This window comes from Xenopus tropicalis, chromosome 3, assembly GCF_000004195.4.
Source record: "Xenopus tropicalis strain Nigerian chromosome 3, UCB_Xtro_10.0, whole genome shotgun sequence".
Classification (NCBI taxonomy): domain Eukaryota; kingdom Metazoa; phylum Chordata; class Amphibia; order Anura; family Pipidae; genus Xenopus; species Xenopus tropicalis.
The window spans coordinates 108352433-108368354 of NC_030679.2; the positions used below are offsets into that span (position 1 = coordinate 108352433).

The 15922-nt window shown below is 38.3% G+C and overlaps 1 protein-coding gene across 1 annotated transcript in view; it reads right to left on the reverse strand.

Moving 5' to 3' along the window:
• sema4b (semaphorin 4B) overlaps positions 1-15383 on the reverse strand; it is a 129281-nt gene extending 113898 nt beyond the window's left edge. The window contains exons 1-2 of the mRNA XM_012959538.3: positions 15296-15383; positions 3334-3467 (exon numbers count right to left, since the gene is read on the reverse strand). The gene's annotated coding sequence lies outside the window, so the exon portion shown is untranslated. The remainder of the gene's footprint in view (positions 1-3333; positions 3468-15295) is intronic.
• Between the last annotated feature and the right edge of the window lie 539 nt (positions 15384-15922).

Consider the following 15922-nt stretch of genomic DNA (forward strand, 5'->3'; position numbering starts at 1 on the left):
GTTACTGTTCCTTTAAATGTACATGGGTAGCATAAATGACGTATGTTTGCAATGAATTGATAGTTAGGGAGGTGAAACTGTTTAGGATACAGCGTTTAGATTGCACTAGCCAAAACGATGAAAATTAATTAGATAACTTGGTGAGATTGTTTGTGATAAAGCGATAGAAATATATGGAAAATGTATTACTACTAACGATGAGAGAATTTTTTTAGCAGGCATGGATTTGCAGTGAAATTCCGCATTTCGCCACTTACAAATAGTTTTGTGAAACTGCCGCAAAATTTTGCCATGAAAAATTCTTGGTCGCACCCAAAAAAAAGCGCGGTCACTTCAAAAAAGTCGTGGTCACATCAAGAAACGGCTCAGTCACGTCAAAAAAGTTGTGTGCAGCAAAAAAGTTGTAAAGCAAATTTTTCGGCACAGTGAAACGGGAAAGATTCGCTCATCACTAATTACTACAATCATCATGTGTGAGCAAGAATAAAAAGAGACAATATAAACTACAGAAAAATTTATAGTTGAATATAAAACTAAAACCAGCTATCAAAGAGCGCCTGGGTAGTGACAAAGTAAGACTGGAGAAAACCACCATAAAACAAAACCATAAGCATTATTAAACAATGAATGAATGAATTAATTAATTAATTAATTCATTCATTCATTAATAATTAGTATCTAAAATAAACCCATGAATGATGAGAATAATGTGCTAACCCAATCCATTTGCCAGGGCACAGAAATGATATATTGCACTCAAGAATATCATGGTAGTAAACTGTTATGCAGTGAAGAGCAAATATAATAGCAAATATGTAGTTGAACAACAAAACCAGATCAGTGATACAATGCCCAGAATTATAAATAGCCAATTTCAACATATTATCAGCCAAAAGCAGAGCAAAAAAAGCATATTTTGTATATATACTACAGCATGTAGGAATACAGCTAATACTGTATGCTAACAATCATGGGTTTTCGACTTTGGGGTCAAGCCCCCACTTTGTGGTCAAAAATGTTCCCAGGCCTCCATTAGTATGGGTTATAAGCATATCATAATATAAAAAGGCATCCCGCTATTGCTATTTATGTCAACATTTCACACATGTTGATCCCCCATCCACTACACTTAGCACCCCCAGGAAGTCAGCCCCACAGTTTGGAATAAAGCACATTTAGTGGCTCTGAAAAAAATGTGCTTGGGGTAAGAAAATAAGCAATATCTAAAAATACATAGAATAAATAGGATAAATGTTTTTATTTATAAATTACCTTGTAAATTAATAACAATGTTTACAAATTGACTGGCAATAGCAATAAGCTCTTTTCATAAAGTTGTGCTACAATATGTCTGTGTTTGGTGAAGATGAGTAAACTCATAATCAGACAATTCCCTAAATGTGCCTGAAACGCCAATGAATACTAGAAAAGAAACATCATACATTCTATCAATAACTGTGTTAGTCAGTACCTTATGGAATTGTCAGCAATGCACAGTTAAAGAATTCATTCTCTTCTAGCTTGTATCATTTATTTTTAAGAGACTTTGAAAGACTCAGATTGACAATGGCTTCTTAAGGATGTTTAATACCTGTTTATGTATCAGACCTTCCACTGGGAACATAACTTGACTGGCCTGTGAAATAAAGGAGGGAAGCCTTCCTCAGCACATAGGGATTTTCCAGGCTGAAATTGAAGCCCCCTTGGCAATAAGGCTGAGACCCCAAGAATAGTCATTTTGGCATTTTACTGCCAATAGATTAGAATAGATCAGTGCCACCTAGAACACTATATTTATTCTGCAGAAAGCTTTTATCATACCTGAGTAAAGAGCCCTAGACATTTTCTCTGTTTTTTTAAGATTGCAGCTGCCATTTAACTTGGTCTCAGTAGCTTCCTACATGCAGCTCTAGCCTTATAGCTCAGATTACACATTCCTAAGGATTTTATGAATTCTTATAGGAGGGGGGAGCAGGAGAAGGGAGGGGGGAGAGAACTGAGCAGACTCTGGCCCCTGGAATTAAGGACTCAGTGCAGCTTTTCTGTGAGTGCTTATGTCTGTATTTACATTGACCTTTCTGATAAAGCTTACTTAGTTTTTACCTTTCCTTCTCCTTTAATGGGTGTGGTCTGCCTCAATAGGAAGTGTGCTGGTAGTTCAGGGTAGAATTATGTAGGATGTTAGGAGATGAAGTCTAGAGGTATGCTGCCCTTATTTGATGCTTTAATCACAGAGTGCCATGCTTCTATATAGTGCATTATTTTTTTATACAATAGCAATATTTTGGCAATAGAATATTTTTTAAAGTAAAAAAATTACATGGAAATACATGTATTCTTAATATTAAAATATATTGCTATACAACAAATGACTACCTATGGTGGTAATGCTCATCTGACTAAAGATGTCTTTTCATACAATTGATGTGGTACCTCTAACTAGAGTCAAGGCTTTAGCATCATTTAGCATCTTATCTACTTAAGACAGGCAGTTTATATTGGCCACATATAAATATCAAGATATGCTCAAAGAAAGTGTGGTAAAAAACATCCGTAAACAGAATAAAGTCACAAAAATGAACTACAGTTATGGGAACCATTATCTGGAAACCTGTCATTCAAAATGCTCTGAATTATGGAAGGACAATCTCCCATTTTATATAAATAATTCAAATTTTAAAAGTTATTCCCTTTTTCTCTGTAATAGTAAAATAGTGCCTTTTACTTGAGTTCAACTAAAAGTTAATTAAATACAGAAATACCCCTGCAATTGCACTTAGGCCTGCACCCTTTCAGGAACTGCTGGATGCTTGAGCCGATGTGAATCCAGCATGGAAATTGCATCCGGAGGGGAGTGGGGGGGGGGGGCCGGACCCCATCAGTACTAGTAACATTATTAGTGCTTGAAAAAAATAATGGCCAGTGCCTGAGGTCAGTTTTGGCATGTTTATGTCTGGCCTTTCAAGGGGACCCTAAACCTTTATTATTTGCAACATAATAGAAACATTAAAAAGTACAGGTATCGGACCCCTTATTCGGAAACCTGTTATCCAGAAAGCTCCGAATTACGAAAAGCCTGTCTCCCATAGACTCCATTTTAATCAAATAATTTAGAATTTTAAAATTGATTTCCTTTTTCTCTGTAGTAATAAAACAGTACATTGTAATTGGTCCTAACTAAGATATAAATAATCCTTATTGGATGCAAATAATCCTATTGGGGTTAATTACTGTTTTACTGATTCTTTAGCAGATTTAAAGTATGGAAATCCAAATTACATGGATAATGGATCCTATACATGTACAAACATTTTATTCTTTTGTTTTTCCTACCTTTTGGGTTAGTGTTATTGTCTTTGCTGTCAGATTAGTCTTCTGGAAGCCTCCATCATTTTCTTGATTCTAGCCCCAGTCTATTTTATGCCCTCTCAAAGCTGTTCAGTCAGAAGGTAGCATTTACAGGTCACCTGTTTGAAAAGGAAACATCAGATTGCTATGGTTTGCTAGAACTGGTGGGAACTTTGTAACTTTTGTCACAAATAATCCCCCTATGCTATAGAGTCTGATGTACAGTAACTTGCACATGATTCGTCAAACCAGGTATAGCTGCAACAGGAATTACTCCTAGGTTCAGGTGTCAGCGTTAAAACATTACACCATTGAATACAATTGTACAACAAAGTATATTGGTAAACTTATTACAGGGAGCACATCATACAAAAGTAGAAATCTAGATTATATTACAACAGTTGATATATACAGTATAGTTGGCAACATTGTCATTTTATTGCATTTTCATACTGTAAGGGATCTGGCACACGGGGAAATTAGTTTCCTCTCAAGGCAACTTCCACGATTTCGGGGAAATCACGGTGCCGCGTATGCATCCCACCGGCGATTTACATTTTTGCCGGTGGGATGGCATTTCGGGGAGATTAGCCGCCCGCGAACAGGGAGATTTGTCGCGGGCACTAATCTCCCTGTGTGCCAGAGCCCTAAGAGATGAAGTTGTGACCTGCTCATTACTTGGATAACTCTAACCATTTGCCCCAAATTTTTTGGTGTTTCTTATTAGATCCTCTAGATTTATATATTGAGCTTTCTAGTGTCCATATGTGATTAACTTCTAAAAGCTATTGTGCATATTTGGGAGGTACTGGTTCTTTCCATTTTCTTGTTATCAACTTTTTGGCTAAAAATAAACATTCACTGACAAACTTTGGTGTTGCATGAGCGATTCTTTAAGACCCACACTTATCAGGCATATACGAGGGGTTCTCTGGAGTTCTACTGCTAGGTCTACAAAGTCTAATTTGTTTAGGACCTCAGTCCAAAATGTGGTTAAAGCTGAACAATCCCATACCATATGTATTAATGTGGCATTTTCAGCATGACATCTGGGGCATTCTGAGGAGGTCCCCAGGCCCGGATTTGTGGCGAGGCCACAAAGGCCTGGCCTAGGGTGGCACAATTTAAGATTTAATGGCCATACGGAGCAATGGGGACTTCTCCCCATTGCTCCATATAGGAGTTTAAATGGCATGCGCACTTGCGTTGGCGCGGAAGGGAGGTTTGTTTGTGCATGCGCGCCGGGGAGAGGGGGGGATGTGAATGGGGGGCGGCCTCGGGGCGGGTGGATTTGAAATCCGGCGCTGGAGGTCCCTGGGAATATCTGGACAAATGCTCTATGGCCAGTATGAATAAGAGTAGTGACATTGGGTTTCCTTAGCATGTGCCCTGTTTCAGGGGGAGAAAAGTGGATTGTGTACCACTTACAATTGGGGATGCTTTTGGTAAACTATATGTAAGCTTAACCCATTTGGTGTATGCTGTACCAAAGATAAATTGTTTAAGCACCTACAACATATATGGCCATTCTACTGTGTCAAAAGCTTTAGCTATATCGAGTGCAGCTCTCTCAGCCATTGATCTCTGGCCGTGATTATCATGTTCGGTAGCCAATTTAAAGTAAAGCCTTCTAATATTGAGTGCCGTGGACTTGCCGGGCATAAAGCCCATTTGATCCTCTGAAATGATAGTGCTAAGAACCTTACTCATTCTAATTTGAGATACCACCATAAATGTGATCTAATTCTAAGTCATACCACTTAACTTGGCCTGATTTAAATAAGCACATAAATCTGTAAGGTTCAGAAAGTTCCATTATGCTGCCTAAAACAGCTACCCTTGCAGCCACTCAGACCCCCATAGAGGGAATGTATGCCATTAACACAGAGAACATGAGTAAATCTGATATTAAAGTGGACTTGTCACCCAGACATGAAAAGCTGTATAATAAAAGTCCTTTTCAAATTAAACATGAAACCAAAATTCATTTTTATATTAACACATTCAAACCCATTATAAAAGCATTTAAAAATCCCAGCTGTCAATCATATACTGCATGCCCTGCCTCCATGCCTTAGGCATAGAGGCGGGGCAGACAACTACTTAAACTTTTCATTCAGTACTCACATTCTCCCTACCTTCTCACCATCTAATAGTTTAACCAGTGCACGGCCTGGGCATCAGGTCCCCCATTCTGGCATATACACAAGATTTTGGGGTGATACAAAGCTTGCCTTATTAACAGTGCCCACAAAATGGCAGCTGCCTGCTGGCTGTGATTGTATATTCCCAAGACTGAAGAAAACAAGATTTATATCATTTATATAGTATGTGAAGTTAATTTTGCTTAACAAACACAATAAAAAAGAAATTGGAATTATTTCTTAGGGTGACAGGTCCCCTTTAATACAGATATTACTGATATATACTAGAGACTGCATGTAGAAATTCACTGGGATTGTGGGTATAGCAACATGGACTAACATACACATGCCATAAAACATTACTAGATGTTGGATTTAAGTTACATCCCACTCATTCGAATAGAATTTGCAGGTGAGATAAAGATGTGCAACTGGCTATTAATCAGACAATAATGCAATATTATTACTACAGGATTTGTTAATAGATTTACTGTACGAACCTCTTGCTAGAAAGTTGTATGTCAGTCTGTCCTATTTAAAAGGATACAAGATTTTGTCCTTGCACTAACATTATGATACTGCAGAACAACAACAGCCCATTCTATTAATGATTACTCCTCTATGCTTCTGAGAATGGCAAAGCTGCTCCCGTCTATTGATCTGTGTATATCCTTCTCATATCCCCTGGGAGTCTAATGGTAGATCTGTGTATATCCAGCTTATCTCTCCTGGGAGTCTGATTGTAAAATAAATATGTTTATATATGGTAGATTAATGAACCTATGATATTCTTCTTTCTTCTCAAATAAACCATGAAAGCAAGACACAGACTTTCTTTTACTTGATATTTACTTGCATATTTCAATACTATAAATTTCCTTTTTGACTTTTTTCCTGCCTTATGGGAAAGTCATTTTGTTACCAGGCCCTGACTACACTTGGAATCCTGAATCCTGTGCAGCTCAAAGAGTGATCAAAAAGCTGCGTAGGAAGGATTCATATAACACTTCCTTCTATCAGCTGCTGAAATAGAACCTAGGTTTGAATACCTTTAGGTCTTGCCAAGGTATGATTTTCATTGGAGTACAACTTCCACAATCTGTTTGATTTACAGAACTAAGCCTTTAAACCTGCAGTCTCTTTTAACTAAGCGGGAACAGCCAGAAGAGTAATCTTTTGGTTACTTATAGCTGGGTAACAAGATACATTCCAAAAGGGCTTTGTTGCCATTTTGCTTATGTTTCCTTGAACACTCTAAAAGCTAAAAAGAAAAATAAACTATTTAGCCCAATCAGTTTAGGCGGAGCTGTCCAACTGGAGACCTGAACATATGCCTATGATTAAGTGCGCCTGCGCACGAAACGCGTTAGGCTTTGTTCTTTTAAATGAGCAAATAAAATCGGATTTAACTGACTCCGGTGGATGGTCCTGGTGTACAAGTATAGCTGTTTTTCTCATTCATGGTTGCTTACCCTTTCAAGCTATGGGTTCCGGGCTTCTGCACCTGGAACACTTGTCAACAGTGGTGAGTTCCTTGCTTCACAAGATGTTGAAGACTTGTTGTCTTGACTTCAACTAAATTTACTGCTTGAATCTTGCGATGGACCCGGGGTTGTATACACACCCGGGTCAATACCTTCCCTCTGTATGATTAATTTGGGTTGTTTTGTTATTTTTAGGTTGCAAGTAGTTTAACTAGCTATAATTCATTGCTTTAATGCAATGATATTTAATGCATTGCTTTATTACTTTGGTGTGTCGGGTTCTTTTCAATGTAAATTGTCCCTTGAACATGCAGTATAACAAATAATCGTCCCACTACACTTACAGATTTGGAAATGTCAATACAATTACTGTACAGATATTACACATGATATTTCACAATTACTGTACATTATACATTTGCTGTATGCCCAATAGTATGACTGAGGCAGGTAAGAAACTAGGATGCACTGACTTGCACAGTAATGTATTACACTTCTGGGAGCAGTGAGCAGCCAGTAGAGATAGTAATAATTTGAATTACAGGACACATCTAGTGACAGATAATTGTAATATTGGTGAACTGGAGTAGTGTATCAATTTACTAGGTGACCTATACCATTCTATCCTCTATGGCAGTGCTTTCTTACTTATTATATGTAGTTGGCCAATCATTTTTCATATAGCATGTTCGAGGGCCAGATGATATGATGCAGTGAAGTCTATGGAGCCTTTGAGACTACGGGCCAGACTTGACACTGTTTTGTCACAGTCACAATCAGGAAAGCTGCCTTTTTTCTTTTCTGGATTTACCGTTTTCCTGGAGTTTATGCCGTTTTGATGTGGTCCCCTGGGAAACGCAAAATTGTCGTTCTACTATATGTGATTAATAGATGGTGGGTGTGCATACTTCTATTTCCTACAATAATGTCATTGCGTGGATTATTGCAGTTATATAAACAACGTCTGAGCCCTCTGTTTGCTTATGAAGTTGGGCAAGATAGTTTCTTGTTCTTTTTATCAATAAGTACTATGTACCAAGCACGGATTTCTCTACACTGGCTTAAAATTGGAATGGTTATGACCACTTTACTATAAGCAGTGTGGCTGCTAAATAAATATTGAGAACACCATAAATATATATATATATAGCACTTCAAAACCTGCCAAAACTCAGTTATACTATGTAGGGATTGATATCATGCTCTTAGATTTCTGTAGTAACCCCCTCCACTCCACATCATTATGCCCTAAAAAGACACAAGGGAAGTTTCTAATCTTCCTGGGTTATAGTTGTTTATAAGAACTGAGTATCACTGGGTATCACAGAAGGACAAATTTATTTTGGAGCAAGAAAAGTTGGGAGAGTTGGACAGTTTTTTTTAAGTGATTTTTTGTAAGATGAGTGTGTGGCAGCCCAGGCAAAGGGAATGCATATATACATTGTGTAACTGCATGTGTCACTTATTATAAATAATGCATTGTAACTAAGAGACTGGTAACTTACCCTACATGCCTTTTCCTACAGGTCAAATGGAAAACTTCATATCCTATTTGATGTTCTGCCTGCAAGTCTATTCTAGGCGTTTTATTTCTCCCTAATGTCAGGCTCAAGTCATGAAGCTGCCTCACATTTTGCATTATGCATTAGATAATGGCTGCAATAATGATCTCTACATCTGTACAGAATATACAGAGAAAAGTGGAAAGGAAATGAGCATTATTTACTGGCAATGGATTAATAACAGGAATGACGGCAGACAGGATACCATTCCCTAAAAAGGAATTGGCACTAATATTAAACAAGTGGTTTTATAATTTTCCTGGAAAGTGTAAGCCTCTTGGGTGTAATTCATTGGATACCTCCCCAGCACTTCACTGGACCTCTGTATTCTTTTCTTCAACTGAGATAATTTTTCATTTTTTACAGCTCGGATGTATGACCGTGTCACAAGACTTGGGGGTAATACACGGTGGCCATGAAACACCAAAACCTTTGCTAAAATCCAACAGAAAAAATGTACGTCATGTGTCTGCATGTGTAAGGGACAAGGCTCTGCAGAAGAAACTACACTCAATGTGAGATACTGAATTGTTTTCCTTCAGAAAGCCAGATATTTAGATTGTTTCCACATGCTCTCCGGCACTGTGCAGGCAATCTGGCAAGCTCAATACTTCATTAGGCAGAGGAAGTAGAAGAGATAATTCAAGCAAATGTGCATTTACTCTCCAATTTCTATACCCATTTTAGTAATTCATTTTATCTATCTAACAGATCTGTCTCTAGTTGGATTCTAAAGGATGTAGTGGATATTCATCTGTTAGTTCCTCATAGAAAGAATAAGATGGAAACTAAAAGTATTGTGTTTCCTTGGGGTAGAAGAATGGAAATGCTAGGAAAGCCCTGCAGGTTTCATGATATGCCCTTTGTATAAATGGGATGGGATGAAGGACCGTTGCACTTCAAAGACAGAGGATTTAGTCTAATGAGGGGTGAGAGGCCCCAGAGACACAGGAGACCTTAATAGGTGCCCAAATTGGGGCATAGGGTTATTGAGGGCCGATTCAATGAACACTTATTGGCTCCATATAGAGTGAGTTGAGTTGGTTTCCTGTGTGAGTAATTTGCCAGTTTAGGGAGGAACTCAAGTGCAGAGACTTAGGGAGCCGCTTTGGAAGCCCAAATACTGTTGCCACGAGATACTGTGTTGACAGTATTTGCATTGTAACATGGATTGGTGACTCTCCTAAGGCACTTGCATTTGCTAATGTTATCGTCTGTTTAAGGACCATTAGCACTTATGACTAGTGCACTAATACACATCATGGACCAAATTAAACAAAGGGTCATCCATGAAAATAATGAGTTGGATGTGTAACATATGATCTACCCAGAGTAAGTCATAATATGGGACCAAAATCTGGAAAATGAGAAGTCCACGTGATGCCTGGGAATTGTCACCTCTGGGAGAAACTGTGGCTGAGGGGTAACAGGCTAAGGAGAGAAAGATGGCAATGTTTATAGTATATCATCATATATCAGAAACTTCCTGCACCCACATACAGTTGAAAGTGTATTTATTGTGATTAGTTAACAGCCCTGCACAAACTTTGGTCTTCTCTTACAGTATCTTGTCTAAAATAAATATATTTGTTAAAAGGTAAACAGTGCCCTCAAGGGCAAGTGACACACGGGGAGATTAGTCGCTGCACGGCAAATCGTCATTGTCGCGGGCGACTAATCTCCCCGCAATGCCATCCCACCGACTAGAATGTAAATTGCCGGTGGGATGGCATACGTGGCACCGCGATTTGCCAAAGTCGCCGAAGTTGCCTTGAGAGGAAACTTCATGCAACTTGTGCAAATCACAGGGCCACGTATGCCATCCCACCAGCGATTTACATTTTAACATTCTTTAACATTAAACAGCCCAGTCTTTATTAATCGAATCATTTATCACTGCTGAATACATCACATCTCTTATGATGAACATACACATACTATACACCAATCTGAAATTTAGGTATTCAGCAATAGAGTCTTTGGTGTTTATGTGAGCAGTCCAGCACAATGAGACTCAGGTGAAGAATGCTATGGGTTTTTTTTTTTAAAGGATAAAAGCACTCTCTATGGGGCTTTCCTTGTCCTTTAAGCAATACTCACTGAATGGTACTACTGTTTGCGAGAGAAGTGGCTGCTGGTGTTGAAGGGTGTTTGATCCTAAGGCTCCATGTACCAAAAAACCCAAGTCTTTTTGCTATTATAGGTATGGGGCCAGAATGCATGGGACCTGAGGTTTTCAGGATAAGGGGTCTTTCTGTAATTTGTATCTACCTGTAGTCTGCTAAAAAAATAATTTAAACATTAAATAAATCCAATAGGATTGTTTTGCCTCCAATAAAGATTAATTATATCTTACATTACATTAACATTTATTTATAAAGCGCCAACATATTCCGCAGCTTAGTTGGGATTAATACAAGGTACTGTTTTATTATTACAGAGAAAAAGGTATTCTGCAATATTTTGAATTATTTGACTATAATGGAGTCTATGAGAGATAATGGATTGTATTTATTTGTATGTTGTATAGGAAACTCATCAACAAAGAAGTAGCTTCTTGAGAACAGACTTTATGGAATTCCCCAGCCATAGAGCTGATCTCAAACTTGGCCACTGAACCTTGTTTCAGCTACAGACACGCAGTAAATGGAAGTTTGGTCTGTACATGGATTCTAATGATATTCAGATGTTACCTTTGCAACACTGTTGCCGCTTTATTGATACATGTTAAAAATACTAAGAATTAAAACACAAATGTGTGCGTTTAATGACTGTGAACCCAAGTTCTGCTGTGACCCCTGTTTAAGAGGAACCTTTTGATTCTGCTATTGCTAGAAAAACAGTAACGTGATTACTTAGCAACCATCCGTCGCTGACACTATTGGGCAAATTACAGAAAATTGCTCCCTCTCTGCAGGAATCTCACTCTGTGTCCCTTTGGAATATGCTCCTGATTTCCTTTGTTCCATGTCTCTGCAACACATTTACACAATAAATCAGCTTTTGCCGAATATCTTATATTATGTGGATATAGGCAATCTGACCTGTGCTGCTTCAGTTCCAGAAGTGACAGCAAGCACAATTACAGCAGTCTGTTGACAATAAACTATATATTATAACTATAATATTATATACTATAATATAACTATCTATAAAATATAGATAATTATAAAAATATAAATATACAGTTCATTTTCCTACCAAATTCAATATTAAGTTGCTTAGCAATATAGTGAGAATACATCAGTCCAAAGTAACAACCATAAAAGAAATATTCATCCATATACACTCCCTGATCATGGAACAATGTAAAAAATTAAAAAATGTAATTCCTATAAAACTCCATACACTTAGAAGCTCCATAGACATAGAACAGACTTGCAATGTTAGGAGGAAACTGTATTGCAGTGGCAGCAGATGAGGGAGACAAGTAGTAGAGCCAGAACGCTCCATGTGCCATAGCCAGGGGTGTAGCTACAGGGGATGCAGGGGCTGTGAGTGCAGCATGGCCTTGGGAGCTGAGGGGGACCCCCTGGCAAAAATAATTAGACCATTCTCCCCAATAAATTAAAAAAAAAAAAACATGTGTGATGTGAAGGAAATAATACTATAATAATAATAATCGTTACACCATAGCCAGAGAATAAAAGAGGGTTTTAGGAAGCTTATTATAGTATAATGGGAATAATGTGCCCTTACCATGGGCGTCCGCAGAAAATTTTCCAAGGGGGGGCAAGTAAGCTAGCATCATCCTGCAACAGATAAATATATATATATATATTTTTTTTTGCAGGATGATACTAGGGGAGGCTAAATATGGCCCATACACAGACTGACCTACGGCTAATGTGACACTTAGTGGATTCACTGCTGACGTAAAAAGTTAACCTCCCAACTACCTCTTGCCGTTCCCACTGACTCCCAGGGATACTGTACAAAAGTGCGGGTGGGGGTGCTTTTTTTTTTTACCCTAAAATGTTTAGTATTAGTAGTAAAAGTATTCATACGCGCACTTCTGTTAGGGGATCTGCAAACATTTGTGTTTGGGATCAGTTAGCTTAAAGGGGTAGTTCGCATTCGAATTCACTTTTATTTTTAATGGTTTTTCAGTTATTTAGCTTTTTGTTCAGCAGCTCTCCATTTGGTATTTCAGCAGCTATCTGGTTGCTAGGGTCTTATTTACCCTAGCAACCAGGTAGTGATTTAAACAAGAGATGGGAATATGAATAGTTAAGGGGCCTACTTGGAAAAATAAGTAATACAAAATTATAATAATAATAAAATTGTAGCCTCGCAGAGCAATATTTTTTGGCCCCCATTTGAAATCTGTATAGAGGCAGAAGAGAAAGGCAAATTATTCAAAAAAATTAATTAGGAAGACCAATTGCAAAGTTGCTAGGAATAGGCCATTTTATAACATACTAAAGGTTAACTTAAAAGTGAACCACCCCTTTAGATGTGTTTATGTTAGTTTTATAGCAAGAAAGGCAGTGGGTACTGACTCCCCATTATATACAGTGAGACGCAGTCCGTATTTACAAACCCAGCACATTATATGCCATGAGGAGCAGTGGGTACTGATGGCAGATATTCAGGCCCTGGCACTATAACACTGGCACTGATACACAACATTGGCCCCACTGTAACTTACTATAAATGAACAAAACAATGACAAAAAAAAAAAAAAAAAATAGTAAGTGCAAAAAACAACAACACATTTATAAACTCACAATGAGCTTTTTCAGAGGGAAAGAGTTAACTTACCCTCCATGTGTTAGGGTAGGGGATAGATTATAAATTAAACAATTTAATGTCAGCTAGTGATTCTTTAGAACTGTATAGTACCTGTGGGATGAAAACTGCAGCAAAAGTTGAGAGTTGGTTCTCAGGTAAAGTTACAGCTGCAAATTCATCTTTTCAGTCTTTATTTCTGTTTCCAGTTTGCAAAATCTCCCGATCCCTGTGTGCATCTGTGCTCTGATTGGTCAATTTTACTGTCTGTCAAGGAAGCTGTGCTCTGATTGGTGAATCCACAAGAAGAAAGATCCAATCGGAGCACAGCAAAAACGGGCTTGAGGGGAAAGTGCAGAAACGGAGTAAGGTTTTTGTTTTTTTTGCTACTTTTCCAGGGGGGGGGCAAGTGCCCCCTCTTGCCCCCTTCTGTGGACGCCCATGGCCCTTACTGTAAAATATTATAAGTTTTCTTTTCTTTTAGCTTTGGGACAACTCCTAAGCTTAGCTTCTCAACAGCTGCTCAGAGCACACTGAGCATGTGCAGTGCCACTGACAATTCTAATAGATTGCAGTATGGCGACCCCCTGTTACAACTTTGAAGTATTGGATTGTTACTACTATAGACATGCACCCTTTTGGCTGGTTCAATATTGTATTGACTAACATTATAGCCCCCTACCCCAGTATGTTCTTTAACCTAAGGGTCCTGTATGACCTAGTTTCACCCCTATGTTGTGCTAAACCTTTACCTATTTTTAGTAATTGCTATTTGTAGATTTTATTTTGTTCATATCCTGTGAGGGACACAAGGAGGCATGTTACAGGGGCAATATCTAGATGACTGTAACGTAGTCATGTCAGTGGGATGCTTGCAGATATAACAGTGCATATTTTAAGACTTCTGGAATCTAATACTCCACCCTCCCTCCTTGTGGTTTTGTTCCAGCCCTCTCCATGGTTACGGCACCTGACATGAAGAGGGACAAGACCAGAGCTAGCGCTACTTGCAATCTCAATAGCATCTTTCCCACAGACAGCACCAAATGTGGGAATTCCCTCAGCTTCTCTCTGTGGATTTTAGCCAAAGGCAGAATGCAAGTGTTCCCCGGTATTAGGAGCAGCACAGGGATGCTGATATACTTGTTTCTAATCACACTGTGCCTGTATCTTCCTGCAGTAGAAAATAAACTCTAAGAAATCAAGATTCAATAAAACATTTTAATTGATTTGGCTAATGGTGTCCTGACACTAATGATTGAGGGATAGAGAGTGATATCCCTTTTCTCCATATGAAAGTCCCACAGACAGGAATAGGATGGGATTCACCCGGCTTTAACAATGGCTATAAATCCTTCCCTTCCCTTAACTTCATTTATTTGCCATAAAAAAAAGCATTTAAAAACACAAATTCACTGATAAAATTCAGTTAATGACATTAAAATAAAAGCTAGATGACGGACAATATTTGCATTTATGAAAAAATATTGCCATTGAAACTACAAGTCTCAGAATCCCCTAAGAGCCTTGGACTTCGGTGAGATGCTGCAGGTTGCGGTTTGACAATTACAAACTCTCAATACATTGCAATAACCTTATTTATGATTTGAGTTACGATTTTAAAAAAGATACATTTTACTAAAATTAGTTATGTCTGACTTTAACAACATATATAACATGCACATAGGAGTGAGAGTATATATGAATATATATGTACACAGACACGCTACATGATTAGCTATGCATGAATCTATAATGGTAAAAGCTCGGCTCCTGCTCCTATATATAATGGAAGTTCTAACAGGCACAATGACTGTGGAGGCAGGTGCAATTCCATTCACACATATGCCACACACAGCATTAGTGACATGTGCACAGCGTGACTTCAATACACTGCATCTTACTGCAACAGGAACACATAGGGTTAATACATGATAAGGCTCACTGATCTGAACAGACTGTTGTCTGTGGATGTTAAAAAAATATATAAAAAAGAAATATTAAGGCTAAATACACATTGCCTTACCAGTCACATGCTGTATCATGAAACACTTCATTCAGAGAGCTGTGGGTGCTACAGCTCTACCACTTCCAGCAGGTGAGACTCTAATGATTACAAGAAAGAGAGCCAGAGAAAAAAAATGGGATGGGCTGCTAGTGAAACACATTACACCAGGAAGGCTTGTGTTAAACTACCAGTCTAATGGTGAAGGAGGGAGGTGAAGAGCCCAGGAGGAGGGGACTAGGAAAGCTACTGTATGTAACAGGCTGGGAAACCCATTCCTTGCCTCGGAGATGTGAAATCAATTGCTTGGTGATGTAAGACGGAGAGACTAAAAGGAATGCAGTGAAAATGGATCATTTTGGGGAACCTGCGCTCCATTCCTTTTCATGCCATAGGACATTTTAACATTGCAGGTTACATGTAACTATTCTAGACAATATTTGTCATTGGTATGATATACCATAACTGACTATAATATAACATAGTTAACTAACATTGTTCTAATCTAATTTATCAAAAGGGTTTATCATTAACAATATTATTGATCATCACGTATGGTGCTACTATTGCTATGCATTTCCATGTCCCTTGCTCAGTAATCAAGCCTTTCCTTAAGCACTGTCTGACTCTGATCCTTTGGAACCCAAG